At 39.5% G+C, this 17,434-nt stretch overlaps 1 long non-coding RNA gene across 5 annotated transcripts in view; it reads right to left on the minus strand.

Annotated features, from left to right (window-relative positions):
* The window catches only part of LOC102899518, a 280,549-nt gene that overhangs the window by 257,352 nt on the left and 5,763 nt on the right, over positions 1 to 17,434 (minus strand). For all 5 annotated transcript variants that reach the window (XR_006596442.1, XR_002741653.2, XR_002741652.2 and 2 more), the window contains exon 2: positions 15,317 to 15,392. This is a non-coding gene — a long non-coding RNA (uncharacterized LOC102899518). The remainder of the gene's footprint in view (positions 1 to 15,316; positions 15,393 to 17,434) is intronic.

A 17,434-nucleotide genomic window follows, 5' to 3' on the forward strand; every position in this document is an offset into this window, starting at 1 on the left:
TCATGACCTAAGCCAAAGTCAGACACTTAACCAACAGAGCCACCCAGGTGCCCCTAGGTTCTGAGATTTTTAACATGTTTATACAATAAGAGAAGGAAGCTGGGAAGATACAGATATTGAAAATATAGGTGGTTTGGGGGATATTTGATGAAAAAGGATACCTTAACCTATTTCTTGATCTGCAAAAAATAGTAAGCATAATCCTAACTGCAAAAATTTTGAAGATTAAATGCAATAAACTATGGCACATTTCACATATATTTCAGCATAAAGCATTGTTCAATAAATGACCATTTTATTTATTCCACCTTTTTTTCTTTTAATATCACACCACTACATGCTCCTTGAAGTTCAAACCAGCTGCAAAATGTAAACTGGCTATAACTTTGCCTCTTCAAGTTTTTCTATGAATCCTTTTAAAAACAGTAGGGGCTGGGGGAGCCAGAGAACTTTCAAGTAAGTTCTTGAGAACCTGATAGGTGTCAATGGCCACATCCAGATGCTGAATAGGAAATGAAGGATGGGAACAAATGCAATGCTTTTTGGGAATAAAGAGAAAGAGAGGAAAAGAAATTGAAATAAGAGAACACCACATTAAGCCCAAGGAAGAGAATTTATTGAGTTTGCTATTGGAAGAGAATAACCGATACTTTCATCTCAGATGATTATAACATTAAACTAAACAGGCAAAATGTTGTAAGCATCCCTGATTGCCTTCCATAAGTGGCATTAGCGATGTAAATCAACAAAGCAGATGAACTAGGTGGGATTAACTGAACTATAAAAATGAGGGTAAGAGTGAATATTGGATTTTTATTTTTAAATTTAAATTACAGTAATAGCCTCAGGGACATATAAAAGCAGTCAGGAAATGTCAAAGATAAAAATGTTAATTAGAACAGGTGGTTTGTTCTTAAAGTAGGCTGCAGTGCTGTCTCTTTCTTGACATTTGGAAACCTGAAATTCTTCTCTACCATTCACCCTTGACTAATATACGCCTTTGTTTAAAGAACAAAATCAGTTAAGGTAATGTTTATTTTTTAGAGTTTAAAGATTATGTCCTCTCTGGGGGTAGGCATCATGGAATCCAGCTCTGTAATTCAACCAAAGGTAAAATCTGTAAAAATATTTGCTTAAAATCCCCTGGAGAATATTCCATATCCCTCAGAGTAATATGCTGGAAGTCACTTTATTGCTCCCTGTATTAGCTGTATTAGCACTGATGTGAGAAAGGGAGCTAGAGTTGCTAGTATGGGAACATGTGTCATGAAACACAGAGAGGGCACATTTCACAGAATGCAGGTCTGTGCGTGGGTCCCATGCATAAGCAACATGGACTTACATGCCCCTCACACATGGAAAGCATGCATACACAGGTGTGTGCAGGTCTGTGTGCAGTGTGTGCATAAACATGTTTGGAAGATCTAGTGAAAATACAAATTCTTGCTTCACCCATCTCAGTCCCCCTCTCTGTTCAACTTTATTAAGGGGCACCTGGGTGGCTGGGTTGGTTAAGTGTCTGACTTTGGCTCAGGTCATGATCTCACAGCCCATGAGTTCAAGTCTCATGTCGGGCTCTGCGCCGACAGCTCGGAGCCTGGAGCCTGCTTCTGATTCTGTGTCTCCCTCTCTCTCTGCCCCTCCCCCACTCACGCTCTGTCTCTCTCTCTCTCTCTCTATCTCAAAAATAAACATTAAAAGAATTTTTTTAAAAAAAGGTCTAGTGGTGATACCAGGAGTATACATTTTTAACTATCACCTCCAAGTAATTTTTATGCAAGGGGTCTGAGGACCATACTTAGAAAAACACTATCATAGAGCAATTTTCAAGTTACTCACAATGAGGAAAAGAATGATATGTATGAGTACCTTTATCTAAGCTACTAAGCAGAGTAAGGTAACCTAAGTGATCTGATTTCTGGGCCTCTGGGTTCCTTGAGGTGACACAGTCATTCTGTAATTAGAGGTCATATGAAATAGCCTCTTTCTCTACAGAAGTAATGTGTTGATTTAAATTCACATTCAGAGTAAAAATACCAACACCTGCATAGTTGGCACTTCCTATTTCTCGTGTACTAGAGATAGATGTAAAGCTATTGAACACAGCCCTCCAAAGGGCTTGGCATCGACATTTCTTGATCTGTTTCATCACTACTGACCTTCACCTCCACTACACTTTATTATTCCACTCCCGTGACCACATCCTACACAGTTTAGTTTCACCAAGCATGCTGAAACTCTGAAATCTTCCAATTACATATCCCCACGGTGACCACAAAGCTCTGTCCTTCCACTCTGGGCTTCGCTGGGACCTCTGCTCCATGACTTATTTTTCTTTGCCTCATTAGACTCCTCCTGCCTTCACTTCTTTTCTTTTTCATTTTGGATTTCATCATTTCAAAATCTTTGTTTGACACCAAAGCTATTACCTCTCTAGCTTTCATACTTCAAAAACACAGACCCTCGACCAACCCAACTGAGCATTTTGTCAGTGCTAACACTGGGATATTGGCCTCAGTTAGAGACATTTGAAAAACAATGCCGACAGTGGCTACAATAAGTTCATGATTTATAAATGTCAGCTGGGTTCTCATACTTCTCCAAAAGCCTTCTTTGTTTTCTTAGTGCACACTCTCTCCCATTGTGCACTGTAGCTATTTCCCATCTTTGCCACTCTCTTCAAACTTCTTGACCCCTCACTCTCAGGGTGACTATTCACCTCCTATTTCATAGAGAAAATAGAACACACCAGACAAGAACCACTAAACTTTCTATTCCCAAACAACACATATGCCTACACCTGGTCCTGTTTTAAAAGGATTAAATATCCCTTTTCTGTCCCCAGAGAATCCATCATTGTGTTCTATATGCCTTTTACTTCCATTATTTTGCAAAGTATTATCTGTGAAACACCAGCATTATTATCATCTTGGGGGCTTGACAAGATACAGGAGCCTCCATCTAGACCTTGGAATCAGCATCTCTAGATTTGGCATCAAAGAATTATGCATTTTTTAAATTTTTAGGTGATGTCTCTCTCAAATAGGAGAATGACTGACCTCTAGCCTCATCAGAGACCTACAATATTTATTTCCCCTCATCCCTAGGTCTTCAGTATCTCCCATCAGTACTGAAATTGGCATAGTTCTCTCATAAATTTTGGCTGCCTGCCTTCCCCCAAGCACTGGGACTCTTATTTTTCTCTTCTGTTTCACAGACATGTTTCTTGAAACATTTGCTTACTTTCCACACTTTCTAAACTAACATTCTCTTTTCAATCAGCTGCCCCCACTACCAACCAACATTCCTATCTACTTGAACTATGTTGAAAGTCACTAATCACCATATTGCTGAATCCAGGAAGTGTGTTTCTGTCCCTATCTTACTTGAGCTGTTGGTAGCATTTGGTTCAAAGGACTGCCTTCCCTGGACTTCCCTGACATGATAGCCAATTCTTCTCTGCCCATCTCTTAAATTAGAATGACACACACACACACACACACACACACACACACACACATATTTCTGGGGAAATTCCATCCATTTCTATTGTCTCTAAATGTCATATATAATCTGATGAATATAAAATCTTTATTCTAAGTCATATTTCTCTCTTGAGCTGTAATTCTACATTTCTACCTCACTCCCACACATTCACCAAGTCTATTCCTGTTCTGTTCTCTACCTGGATCACACCTGAGTATCACTTTTGACTCCTATTCCTCCATCACCTCCACATCTGATGAATCACCAAGTCCTATTTATTCTCTCTCTTAATCTTTCTCAGATCTATTCATTTGTTCCCCTACATCTCACCCTGCTCTTCTCTTCCCTTCCTGAATAATCAGTGCAAAAGCCATTAGGTGGGGCCAAGGAAGGCATGCAACAACATCAACATGTGGGCGGGCAGGCATGGAAGAAAGCTGCAGTGGCCCAGGGTGCCAGAGCAGGAGTGAGATGAAAACAACAGGGAGCTTTCAGCATGGAAAGAGAGAAAACTAGATTGAACCCCTGACATGTTGGATTAGGAACCGGAGGTACACAGGTGTGGATTTAGGATTTTTAATATATACAGATATATGAAGAAATAAATATGAATGTAATACACACACATATAGGCATGTGTTTATGTCTAAACTTTAGTACTATTGACTACGAGGATCTTGGGGCATGATGTAGATGGTTGTATCATGGTCATGTAGAAAAATGTCTTTGTTTGTAGTAAATATACCCTAAAGTGTTCAAAGATGGTGGAACATTAAATAAGCAACTTATTCTCAAATAGTTAAGGAGAGAAAAAATCATTTGTACTATATTTGGAACTTCTCTGTAAGCTTAAGATTGCTTCTAGATAAAAATAAAGCAAATTAAAACAATAAAAATAAAGCAAATTAAAACAACAATGAGATGATGCTACACACCTACTACAATGTCTAAAATCTAAAGGATCATACATTTCAAAAAACCTATCCTTTTTATGTTAGTAATTAATAGATCTAACAGACAGAAAATCAATAACGATACAGTTGAACTGAAGAGCAACACTGATCAACTAAATCTGACATTTTTTAAATACTTCACAAACAATATCAGGATACACATTCTTCTCAAGTTTGCATGGAGCATTTGCCAAGGTAGACCACATACTGGGCTATAAAAATACACCTTAACAAATCTAAAAGAACAGACATCATACAAATTGTGCACTCAGACCACAGTGGAATTAAACTAGAAATCAATGACAGGGAGACAACTGGAAAACCCAAAATATTTGGGAATTAAACAACATGGCTTTAAGTAACACATAGGTCAAAGAAAAAGCTTCAGGAACAATCTTAAAATTTTTTTTAACTAGTTGAAAATGAAAGTAAAATGTCAAAATCTGTGGAATGCAGCAGAAGCAGTGCTTAGAGGACAGTGTATAGCATTTAATGCATATGGTAGAAAAGAAGACAAATCTAAACTCAATAATCTAAGCTTCTGTGTGGGAAACTGGAACAAGAAAAGCATATTAAATCCAAATTAAATAGAATAAGAGAAATAATAAAAATAGAGCAAACACCAATGAGGTTGAAAGCAAAAAATTAACAGAGAAAATCAATGAAATCAAAAGCTATGTCTTTGAAAAGATCAACAAAATGGATAAATCTCTAATAAGACTAAGAATGAATAAAAGATAGAAGACACAAGTTACTATTATTAAAAATGAAAAGGGGGCCATCACCACAGATCCCATGGGCATTAGAAGGATAATAAAACAGGTACTTGGCTGGCTCAGTCCATGGAGCATGCAACTCTTGATTTCAGGATCATGAATTTGAGCCCCATGTTGGGCATAGAGCTTACTTTAAAATAAAAAAAGCGGGGCGGGGGGGGGCGGGGGTCACGTGTGTGGCTTAGTCGGTTAAGTGGATGACTCTTGATTTTGGCTCAGGTTGTGATCTCATGGTTCTCAGGTTGTGATCGAGCCCTGAGACAGGCTGTGCACTAAAAGCACACAGTCTGCTTGAGATTCTCTCTCTCAGCCTCTACTCACTTGTGCTCTCTCTCTCTCAAAATAAATAAATAAACCTAAAACAATTATAAAGGGGGTGCCTGGGTGGCTCAGTCAGTTAAAGCATCTGACTTTGGCTCAGGTCATGATCTCACAGTTCATGGGTTTGAGCCCCACATCAGGCTCTGTGCTGACAGCTCAGAGCCTGGAGCCTACTTCGGATTCTGTGTTTCCCTCTCTGTCTGCTTCTCCCCCATTCATGCTCTATCTCTCTCTGTCTCTCAAAAATAAATAAAAGTTAAAAAAATAAAAAAAAATTTTAAAGAATATTATATACAGCTGTATTCCCATAAATTTGATAACCTAGATGAAATGCACCAAGTCTTTGAAAGGTACAGTCTGCTAAAACTCACACAAGGAGAAATAGATAAACTCAATAGGCCTCCATTAGAGAAACTGAATCAATAATTAATAACCTCCCAAAACAGAAAACACCAAGCCCAGATGGTTTCACTGTTGAATTCTACCAAAGAAGAATTTAAAGAAGAAAATAATAGGCTGTCTTCAATCTGTTCCAGAAAATAGAAGCAGAGGGAATAAAATTATTCCAATACCAAAAGTAGACAGACAATACAAACAAGGAAAATTATAGACCAACATCTCTCATGAACATAGATGCAAAACTCCTCAAGAAAATATTAGCAAATCGAAAACAACATTGCATAAAAAGAGTATACACCATGACCAAGTGGGATTTATCCTAGATATGCAAGTCTGGTTTAGCATTTGAAAAACGTGATCCATCATCCCATTAACAGGTTAAAAAAGAAAAACCATATCACATGATGGTATCAATAGATACTGAAAAAGTATTTGGCAAAACCCAATACTCATTCATGACAAAACTTTCTGCAAACTATGAAAAGAGTATTTCCTCAACTTAATTAAAAAAAATTTTTTTTTGACAAAAACCCTACAGCTAACGTCTACTTGATGGTTCATATACAGAAGTCAATTGCTTTCCTATATGTCAGTAATGAATAATTAGAATTTGAAATTAAAAACACAACACCATTTACATCAGCACTCCCAAAAATAAAATACTTCGGCATAAATTTAACAAAATATATATAAGATCTATGTGAGAAAAACTATAAAACTCTGATGAAGGATACAAAGATCTAAAGAAATGAAGAGAGAAGATGGTGGAGTAGTAGGAGAACTCTAGACTTACCTTGCCCCTTAAACACAACTACATTAACGTCAAATCATTTTGAACACCTAGGAAATCGAGCTGAGGATTAAGAGAAAAATCTGCACGATTAAAAGAAAAGAACGTGGCAAGTATGGGGGGCAAAGACATGAAGTAGGGGAAAGAAAAGCTGCGGTGCCCTGGAGAGGAGGGAGCCCTTTTTGTGGACAAAGGAGAGAGAAAAAGAGAGAGGGGGAGACAGAGCCATGTGCTGGGTTCACACAAGAAAAACTCTTCCCCAAAACCAGTGACTGGGGAATCGAGAGGAAGTGACTATCACAAGTTTTTATAAACAGTGAAACTCAAATTCTGAGGTTTGAGAAGTCCGTGCCATTTGCCAGAGTCAATCAGGGCTGACAGTGGCAATCCCAGGAAGAAGAGTGGAGGCCTGGAAGCCTTCACAGCATCGTAAAGGGATCCCCTGGGTCACCCTGGGAAAGAATGTTCCCCTTCCTGGAGCACGTTTGTAAGAGGGTCTATTGCCTCTTCAAGAACAAAAGAGTCAGTGTGAGCCACTGAGCAGCCATTCGTCAGCAAAAGACAGAAGCACGTACAGAGGGCGTATAACCTGCTCACTGCTTTTCCCTGTGCTTCGCCATAAACTCCAAGCACCTGCACAGCCATTCGACTGCTTTTCTGGGACAAAATAGCACCAGACACAATGAGGCAAGGCTCTCCTCTGGAGGAGGGAAGTGGGTCCAAGCCATGCCGGGTCCTTTAGGATTTAGAGTTTTGAATCCCAGCCAAGCACCAGAGATAAAACACAGGAGAACTGTGGTACCAGACATGGTAATAGCCTGAGCACAGACAGGGGGAGAGCAAGGATCTGACAGAAGCCTGGGACACAAGAAGGGAGATTGTTTGCTTTTCTGTGAGGGCTTCCTGAACAGCAGCACATGCGAGCTCCCCTCTCTGGAGACAAGAGAGTGGGGTGATGCCATCTTCCCCCACCCACCAGCAGGGTCAGACTTCAGTGCACAACACAGCACCACCAGCGGAGGCTGGAGCTGCTTTCGCCAAACCCCGCACCCTTGAGCCCCACATCCCTGAGTAAAGGTGTGGGGGACCACTTATCATGCAAATGGACATCAAAAGAAAGCTAGAGCAGCCATACTTATATCAGAGAAACTAGATTTTAAACCAAATACTGTAATAAGAGATAAAGAAGGGCACTATATCCTAATAAAGGGGACTATCTAACAAGATATAACAATTATAAGTATTTATGCCCCCAATATGAGGACACCCAAATATATAAAACAATTGATAAAAAAACATAACTTATTGACAACAATACAATGATAATAGAAGACTTTAACACCCTACTTACACCAATGGACAGATCATCTAAGCAGGAGATCAATAAGGAAACAATGGCTTTGAAAGACACACTGTACCAGCTGGAATTAACAGATATATTCAGTGCATTTTTTCCCAAAGCAGCAGAAAACACATTCTTTTTGAGCGCACATGGAACATTCTCTGGAATAGATCACATACTGGGTCACAAATCAGGCCTCAACCAATATAAAAAGACCGAGATCATACCATGTATATTTTCAGACCACAATACTATGAAACTTGAAGTCAACCACAAGAAAAAATTTGAAAAGACCACAAATACATGGAGGTTAAAGAACACCCTACTCAAGAATGAATGGGTTAACCAGGAAATTAAAGAAGAAATAAAAAAAAAAATACATGGAAGGATATGAAAATGCAAACACGACAGTCCAAAACCTTTGGGATACAGCAAAAGCAGTCATAAGAGAGATGTATATAGCAATACAAGCCTTCATCAAAAAGCAAGAAAAGTCAAGGGGCGCCTGGGTGGCGCAGTCGGTTAAGCGTCTGACTTCAGCCAGGTCACGATCTCGCGTTCCGTGAGTTCGAGCCCTGCGTCGGGCTCTGGGCTGATGGCTCAGAGCCTGGAGCCTGTTTCCAATTCTGTGTCTCCCTCTCTCTCTGCCCCTCCCCCGTTCATGCTCTGTCTCTCTCTGTCCCAAAAATAAATAAACGTTGAAAAAAAAAATAAAAAAAAAAAAAGCAAGAAAAGTCTCAAATACACAACTTAACTTTATACCTAAAGGAGCTGGAAAAAGGTCAGCAAATAAAGCCTAAAGCTAGCATAAGAAGGGAAATAATAAAGATTAGAGCAGAAATAAACAATATAGGGGGGAACAAAAACAGTAAACAGATCAATGAAACTTGGAGCTGGTTCTTTGAAAGAATTAATGAAACTGATAAACCCCTAGCCAGATTTATCAAAAAGAGAAAGGACCCAAATAAACAAAATTACAAATGAAAGAGGAGAGATCAAAACCAACACTGTAGAAATGCAATTACAAGAGAATATTATAAGCAATTATATGCCAACAAATTGAGCAATCTGGAAGAAATGGATAAATTCCTAGAAACATAGAAACTACCAAAACTGAAATGGGAAGAAATAGAAAATTTGAACAGGCCCATAACCAGCAAAGAAATTGAATCAGTAATCAAAATCTCCAAACAAACAAGAGTCTAGGGCCAGACGGCTTCCCAGGAGAATTCTACCAAACATTTAAAGAAGAGTTAATACCTATTTTTCTGAAACTGTCCCAAAAAATGGAAATGGAAGGATAACTTCCAAATTTATTCTATGAGGCCAGCATTACCTTGATTCCAAAACCAGACAAAGACCCCACTAAAAAGGAGAACTATAGACCAATATCCCTGATGAATATGGATGCAGAAATTCTCAACAAGATACTAGCAATCAAATCCAACAGTACATTCAAAGAATTATTCAACACGATCAAGTGGGATTTATTCTTGGACTGCAGGGGTGGTTCAATACCTTTAAATCAATCAATATGATATACCACATTAATAAAAGAAAGGATAAGAACCATATGATCCTGTCAATAGATGCAGAAAAAAAGCATTTGACAAAATACAGCATCCATTCTTGATAAAAACCCTCAATAAGGTAGGGATAGATGGAACATACCCCAACATCATAAAGGCAATATACGAAAGACCCACAGCTAATGTTATCCTCAATGGGGAAAAACAGAACTTTTCCCCTAAAGTCAGGAACAAGATAAGGATTCTACTTCTCACCATTGCTATTTAGCATAGTACTGGAAGTCTTTGCCTCAGCAATCTGACAACAAAACTAAATAAAAGGCCTCCAAATAAGCAAGGAAGAAGTCAAAATTTCACTCTTAGAAGACATGATACTCTATGTAGAAAACCCAAAAGACTCCACCAAAAAATTGCTAGAACTGATACATTAATTCAGCAACATCACAGGATATAAAATCAATGTACAAAAATCTGTTGCATTTCTACACACTAACAGTGAAGCAACAGAAAGAAATCAAGGAATCAATCCCATTTACAATTGCATCAAAACCCATAAGATACCTAGGAATAAACCTAACCAAAGAGGTGAAAGATCTGTACTCTGGGGGTGCCTGGGTGGCTCAGTGGTTAGGTATCCGATTCTTGATTTCAACTCAGGTCATGACCGCAGGGTCATGGGATCGAGTCCTGCATCAGGTTGAGCACAGAGCCTGCTTGAGATGCTCTCTTTCCCTCTTCCTCTGCCCCTCCCCTGTGCTGTGCATTCATGCTTTCTCTCTCTCACTCTCAAAAAAAAAGAAAAAAAGAAAAAAAAGAAAAAAAAGATCTGTACTCTGAAACACTTATGAAAGAAATTGAAGAAGACACAAAGAAATAGAAAAATATTCCATGTTCGTGGATTAGAAGAACAAACACTGTTAAAATGTCTGTACTGCCAGAAGCAATCTACACATTCAAATCCCTATCAAAATAACACCCATGTTCTTCACAGAGCTAGAACAAACAATTCTAAAATTTATATAGAACCAGGAAAGACCCCGAATAGCCAAAGTAATGTTGAAAAAGAAAACCAAATTTGAAGAAATCACAGTTCCAGACTTCAAACTGTATTACAAAGCTGTAATCACTAATACAGTATGGTATTGGCACAGAAACAGACACACAGATCAATGGAACAGAATAGAGAACCCAGAAATAGACCTCCAACTAAATGGTCAATTAATCTTCAACAAAGCAGGAAAGAATATCCAATGGATAAAAGACAGTCACTTTAACAAATGGTGTTGGGAAAACTGGACAGTGACATGTAGAAGAATGAAACTAGACTACTTTCTTACACCACACACAAAAATAAATTCAAAATGGATGAAAAACCTAAATGTGAAACAGGAAACTATCAAAATCCTAGAGGAGAAAAATAAGCAGCAACCTCTTTGACCTCAGCTGTAGCAACTGCTTACTAGACATGTCTCCGGAGGCAAAAGAAACAAAAGCAAAAATGAACTATTGGGACTTCATCAAGATAAAAGCTTCTGCACAGCAAAGGAAACAATCAACAAAACTAAAAGGTAACTGATGGAATTGGAGAAGATACCTGCAAATGACATATTAAAGGGCTAGTATCCAAATTTGATAAAGAACTTATCAAACTCAACACCCAGAAAATTAATAATCCAGTTAAGAAATGGGCAGAAGATACGAAAGACACTTCTCCAAAGAAGACACACAAATGACTAACAGACACATGAAAAAATGCTCAACATCACGCATCATCAAGGAAATACAAACCAAAACCACAATGAGATACCAGCTCACACCTGTCAGAATGGCTAAAAATTAACAATTCAGGGAACAACAAGTGTTGGCAAGGATAAGGAGAAAAGAGAACTTCTCCTCTCACGCTGTTGGTGGGAATGCAAGCTGGTGCAGCCACTCTGGAAAACAGTATGGAGGTTCATCAAAACTTTTAAAGTAGAACTACCCTACAATGCAGCAATTGCACTATTAAATATTTACCCAAAGGATAAAAAATACTGATTCGAAGAGGCACATGCACGCCCCATGTTTATAGCAGCACTATCAACAATAGCCAAAGTATGGAAAGAGCCCAAATGTCCATCACTGATGAATGGATACAGAAGATGTCATATATAAATACAATGGAATATTATTCCGTCATCAAAAAGAATGAAATCTTGCCGTGGATGGAAGTAGATGTGGATGGAAGTAGAATGTATTCTGCTAAGCAAAATGAGTCAGATGAGAAAGATGAATACTGTATGATTTCACTTATATGTGGAATTTAAGAAAAAAAAAAACACAGATGGGTGGTTCAGTCTGTTAAGCATTTGACTTTGGCTCAGGTTATGATGTCATGGTTTGTGAGTTTGACCTCTGCACTGGGCTCTGTGCTGTGAGCCTGGAGCCTGCTTTGGATCCTCGGTCTCCCTCTCTCTCTACCCCTTCCCATGCTTGTGCTCGCTCTCTCTCTCAAAAATAAACACTTTTTAAAGATATCATATCTTTCAAAAAAAAAAGGAAAGAAAGAAAACAGAAGAACATAGCGGAAGGGAGGGAAAATAAAATAAGATAAAAACTGAGAGGGAGGCAAACCACAAAAGACTCTTTTTTTAAGTTTATTTTTTTACTTTGAAAGAATGTGAGTGGGGGAGGGGCAGAGAGAGAGAGAGGAAGAGAGAGAGAGAATCCAAAGCATCTCCACACTGTCAGTGCAGAGCTCGATGTAGGGCTTGAACCCAGGAACTGTAAGATTATGACCCGAGACGAAATCAAGACTCAGATATTTAACCAACTGAACCACCCAGGTGCCCCAAATTACAAGAGACTCTTAAAGACAGAGAACAAATTGACGGTTGATGGAGGTGACGCGGGTGATGGGCATTAAGGAGGGCACTTGTTAGGATATATTATATGTAAGTGAGGAATCACTAAATTCTACTCCTGAAACCAATATTACACTGTATGTTAACTAATTTGAATTTAGATAAAAATTTGGAAGAAAAAAATAAAGAAATGAAGAGATAGTTCATGTTTGTGGATAGGAAAACTAAATGTTCTTGAGATACCAGTTCTTCCCAAGTTGGTCTGTAGATTCGATGCAATATCAGTGAAAATCGCAGAAAGTTATTTTGTGGATATTGACAAACTGACTGAAGTTTGTATAGAAAGTCAGAAGACCCAGATTAGCCAACACCATATTGAAGGAAAAGAACAAAGTCAGAGGACTGACATTACCCAACTTATCGTAAAACTACAGTGATCAAGACAGTATGACGTTGGTGAAAGAACAGACAAAAGTATCAGTGAAACGGAAGAGAGAGTCCAGAAATACGCCTGCACAATATAGTCAACAAGGAGCAAATGCAATTCAATACAAAAAGAATTGCCTTTTTAACCAATAGTGCCGAAACGACTGGACATCCATACACAAGAAAATTAATATAGACAAGCCCTTATATCTTTCATAAAAAATTAACTGGAAGTGGGTACATGACCTAAATGTAAAACACAAAACTGTGAAACGCCTCGAATGTAGGAGAAAATCTCATTGACTTTGGGTCTGATGATGACCTTTTACATACAGCACCAAAAGCATAACCCATTAAAGAAAAAAATGACAAGCTGGACTTCATTAAAATAAAAAAAAAAAAACCTGCTCTGCAAAAGACACTATCGGGAGAATGAAGATACAATCTACAGTCTGGGAAAGAAACCTTTGTAAAACACACATCTAGTGAAGTACTAGAACCCACAATAGAAAGAATTTTTAAAACGACAATAAAAAAAACAACCTCATTTTAACATGGGCAAAGTATATGAACAGATATCTCACCAAAGAAGAGCCACAGATGTTAAATAAGCATATGAAAAGATTTTCGATATCATATATCATCAGGAAATTTCAAACTGACACAATGAAATACTACCACGCACCTATTAGAATGGCTAAACTCCAAGACACTGAGAGCACCAAATGCTGGCAAAGATTTGGAGGAACAAGGACTCTCATTCATTGCTGGTGGAAATGCAAAATGGTATAGCCACTTTGGATGACAGTTTGCTAGTCTCTTACAAAATTAAACATACGATACAATCCGGCAATCACACTACTTGTATTTACTCAAAAGAACTGAGAACTTATGTCACACAAATACCCACACATGTGTATTTATAGCCACTCTATTCATAATTGCAAAAATTAGAAGTAACCAAGATGTCCTTCAGTATGTGAATACATAAACTGTGGTACATCCATACAATGCAATGTTCAGTGATTTAAAAAATAAAAAAGGCACTATCAAGCTATAAAAAGACACGGGGGAACCTTAAGTGCACGCTGCTATGTGAAAGAAGCCAGCTGAAAAAGTTGTATGTGCTGTGTGAGTCCAACTGTATTACGTTCTAGAAAGGCAGACTGTGAGACAATATACAGATCACTGGCTTCCACAGTTTTAGGGGGAAGAGGGATGAGTAGGTGGAGCACAGGGGATATTTAGGGCAGTGAAACTATTCTGTATAATACTTCGCTGGTAAATGCATGATATTATGCATCTGTCAAAACCCATAGAACCGTACGACATGAAGAAAAAACCCTAATGCAAACAACAGAATTTAGGTAATAGTCATTTATCAATTAAGCTTATCCATTGTAACAAATGTATGTACCACACTAAGGGTAAGATGTTAATAAAAAGGGAAACTGTATACACATGAAGGGGGGGTGGGGGGCAGGGAGAGCTGGTGTATGGAACTCTGGACCATCTTTTTGTAAACCTAAAACTGTTTTCAAAAATAAAGTCTATTTAAAAGATAATGATTAATAAATAAGATAAAGTCTATTAAAAACATATCGGGGCGCCTGGATGGCGCAGTCGGTTGAGCGTCCGACTTCAGCCAGGTCACGATCTCGCGGTCCGTGAGTTCGAGCCCCGCGTCGGGCTCTGGGCTGATGGCTCAGAGCCTGGAGCCTGTTTCTGATTCTGTGTCTCCCTCTCTCTCTGCCCCTCCCCTGTTCATGCTCTGTCTCTCTCTGTCCCAAAAATAAATAAACGTTGAAAAAAAAAATTAAAAAAAAACATATCTCCACTTTCCTCAACGTAATTTCCGTATTTTTATTCAAACTACGTTCATCTTTTGCTTCCTGCCCGCCTTCAAATCTCATTCAGCAAAAGGAAGTTCATTCAGCAGCAAAAGGAAGACTTTTTTTTTATTTTATTTTGAAGTAATCTCTGCACCCAACGTGGGGCTCGAACTCACAACCCCGAGATCAAGAGTCAGTCACAGGCTCCTCAGACTGAGCCAGCTAAGCGCCCCAACAAAGATTCTTTTTGATAAAAACAGTTGTCTTCTCTTTAGCTTTAAATACTTCTGCCGAACAATTCTGAACCCTTCACATGAGCCCCCAAGCCTGCCATGGCCTGCTCTCTGTGCTCCCCTCTCAGCTCTTGCCCACAAAACCTACCCAGGGGAAGGGCTGCTGAGCTGTCCGCAGCTTCCCAAGTGCACCCGGTCTTCTCTCCACTCCACTGCCCTCCCTCCTCCCCCACCCTCTGCTCAGAGGAGACCTACTCCTCTGCTCTCGCCTGAAACCTCTTTTCCTCCAGGAAGCCATACCAGTTCGAACCAAAATGGGCCCTGACAACCTTCAAGTTTAGAAACAGACTTTTATGGATTTCTAATCGATACGTCTGATAACTCACCTTATGACATCTTGGTAAGAGCCTCAAAAATGCATCCCAGACTCGATTTCAGCTTTAACGGATGAAACGAAAACATCTGAGGGAAAAAAAAAAAAACAAAAAACCACCACTCAGCCATATGTGTGTGATCAGCTTTCCAAGTGCAAATGTATCTGGGCTGGATATCAGCCTGGATCCCGGTGAGGACTCCCAGGCTCCGATCCCATGTCATAACCAAAACAAAGTTACAGTGACCCCCGGGAAAGTTGACAGGTCATCACAGCTGTTCTGGTGTGGATTCGGGCAGATTACTCTAGGTGATAGTGACTATTACTATACGAATAGCTCTGGAGTATTAAACACGCATTAAAAAATAATCCAGCCGCACATAAAGAGTCACTGAGGCTTGGGAGGGTGAAGGGAAGAGTCAAAGCTAAGGTTAAGGTTTAAATTAAGAACACGCTTGGCCCTCAAGAGTTCAAGCAGAAGAAGAGGCAAACATTTTATCAAACACTGGAGCCTAAAGCAGGAAGAAGAGATGGAAATACTTTTTCTGAACAAAATTCATTAAAGTGGCCGGCACGTCTGCTGGAGGTGATGATACCTGCATCACCTCTAAGTCACTGGGCCTGCCTTTGTCAAAAACTTGTAGATGGCAGGCTCAGATGTTAATTCTTTGAAACCCGAGTTGAGAGGCAGAGATCCAGACGAGAAATGGAAACGGGAAAGTGGTAACTGAAGAATGTCAGGCAATGTAGGCAACTAGAGAAGGTGATAATAGTCCTCCTCCTCAGTCTCCCCAGGCACGCAGCATGGCCTGAAGCTCCATCAAGTGCAGGGGGGTGGGGGGGCATGCTGACCTCATTGTACAAGAGACCATACCCACCTGGCCACTCCTACTGATGCCTGGACACAGTCATCTGCCCTCTGCTTTGGACCCTCCAATACCTTTTCTGTACCCTCTCTGTAGCACTGGTTCACTCATTCATTCATTCTTTCATTCATCATTCTTTCAATAATATAGGAACCAGGCACTATAGATACAGTGATAAACAGAACAGACAACATCCTCAATCTCATTAAGCGAACATTCTAGCTAGAGAGATAGACAAAAATAGACAAACACACACGTACAAAATACTACCAGGGAGTAGTAAGTACTGTGAAGGAAAACAAACCTAGGGTAAGAGAACAGAGGGTGCTGTTTTAGATACAGTGGCTCAGAAAAGCCTCCTAGGAATAATATGACCATATGTTATTTTCATATGGCAATTCTATTTTTAAATTTTGTTGAGAAGCCGCCATGCCATTTCCACAGCAACTGCACACCATTTTACATTGCTGGAGTTTTGAAGGATCATTCTGGCCGCTGAGTAGAAAATAGATCGTAGGGGGGCAGGAATGGAATCAGGGAACCCAGTGAGGGGCCATTACAGTATTGCAGGCAGTCAGTAAAATGTTGACTAGAATGCCTTGCTGGCCAAGGGGCTTAGAAAACTAACGATGGCACCAATCATGTTGCTGCTGGGCTTGGTATTAGACCATCAACAGGACTACAGTGAGCTCTGGGCATGAGTGGCTGATTCAGTTCACGCTCTGCTCAGTCAACAGTCTCCATGGGAACACTGCTGAATTGGCTGGAGACTGAGGTATGACTGAAACCACAACAACATCTCACACGCGAATACCCAGCAAAAGAAAGTGGGAAGCGAGGCAGACACCTCCTTTTGGAAACTGATTTGCAAAGGAAGACAGGAAACTAAGAGCCCTGGAAATGCATCACTAGTTACAGATTCGGCTCTTCCTTTTGCCGTTAACTGTAACTTCAAGGCCAGACTAAAGAATGCAGTTTGTTCTCTTTAAGAAGAAAACTGTCACTTCTTATTTGTGTTTAGGTACAGGAGCCTGGGAGGATTTGGAGATAGACAGAACTGTGATTTCTCAACCTCACGGTTGTTTCTAACAATGTTCAGTTATTTTATTTCTGAGGGAAACCTGCATACATTTCCCTCAGTAGATCTAAATACTCATCAAGATTGTTTGGTTAATGATGACATTTAACGAATGGCTTCCGTTTCACCTTTTCAGACTATGAGCCACAAATCCTTCCCGAGACCTAAAGAGTTCTTGAACTTTTAA

This window comes from Felis catus, chromosome B1, assembly GCF_018350175.1.
Source record: "Felis catus isolate Fca126 chromosome B1, F.catus_Fca126_mat1.0, whole genome shotgun sequence".
Taxonomy (NCBI): Eukaryota; Metazoa; Chordata; class Mammalia; order Carnivora; family Felidae; genus Felis; species Felis catus.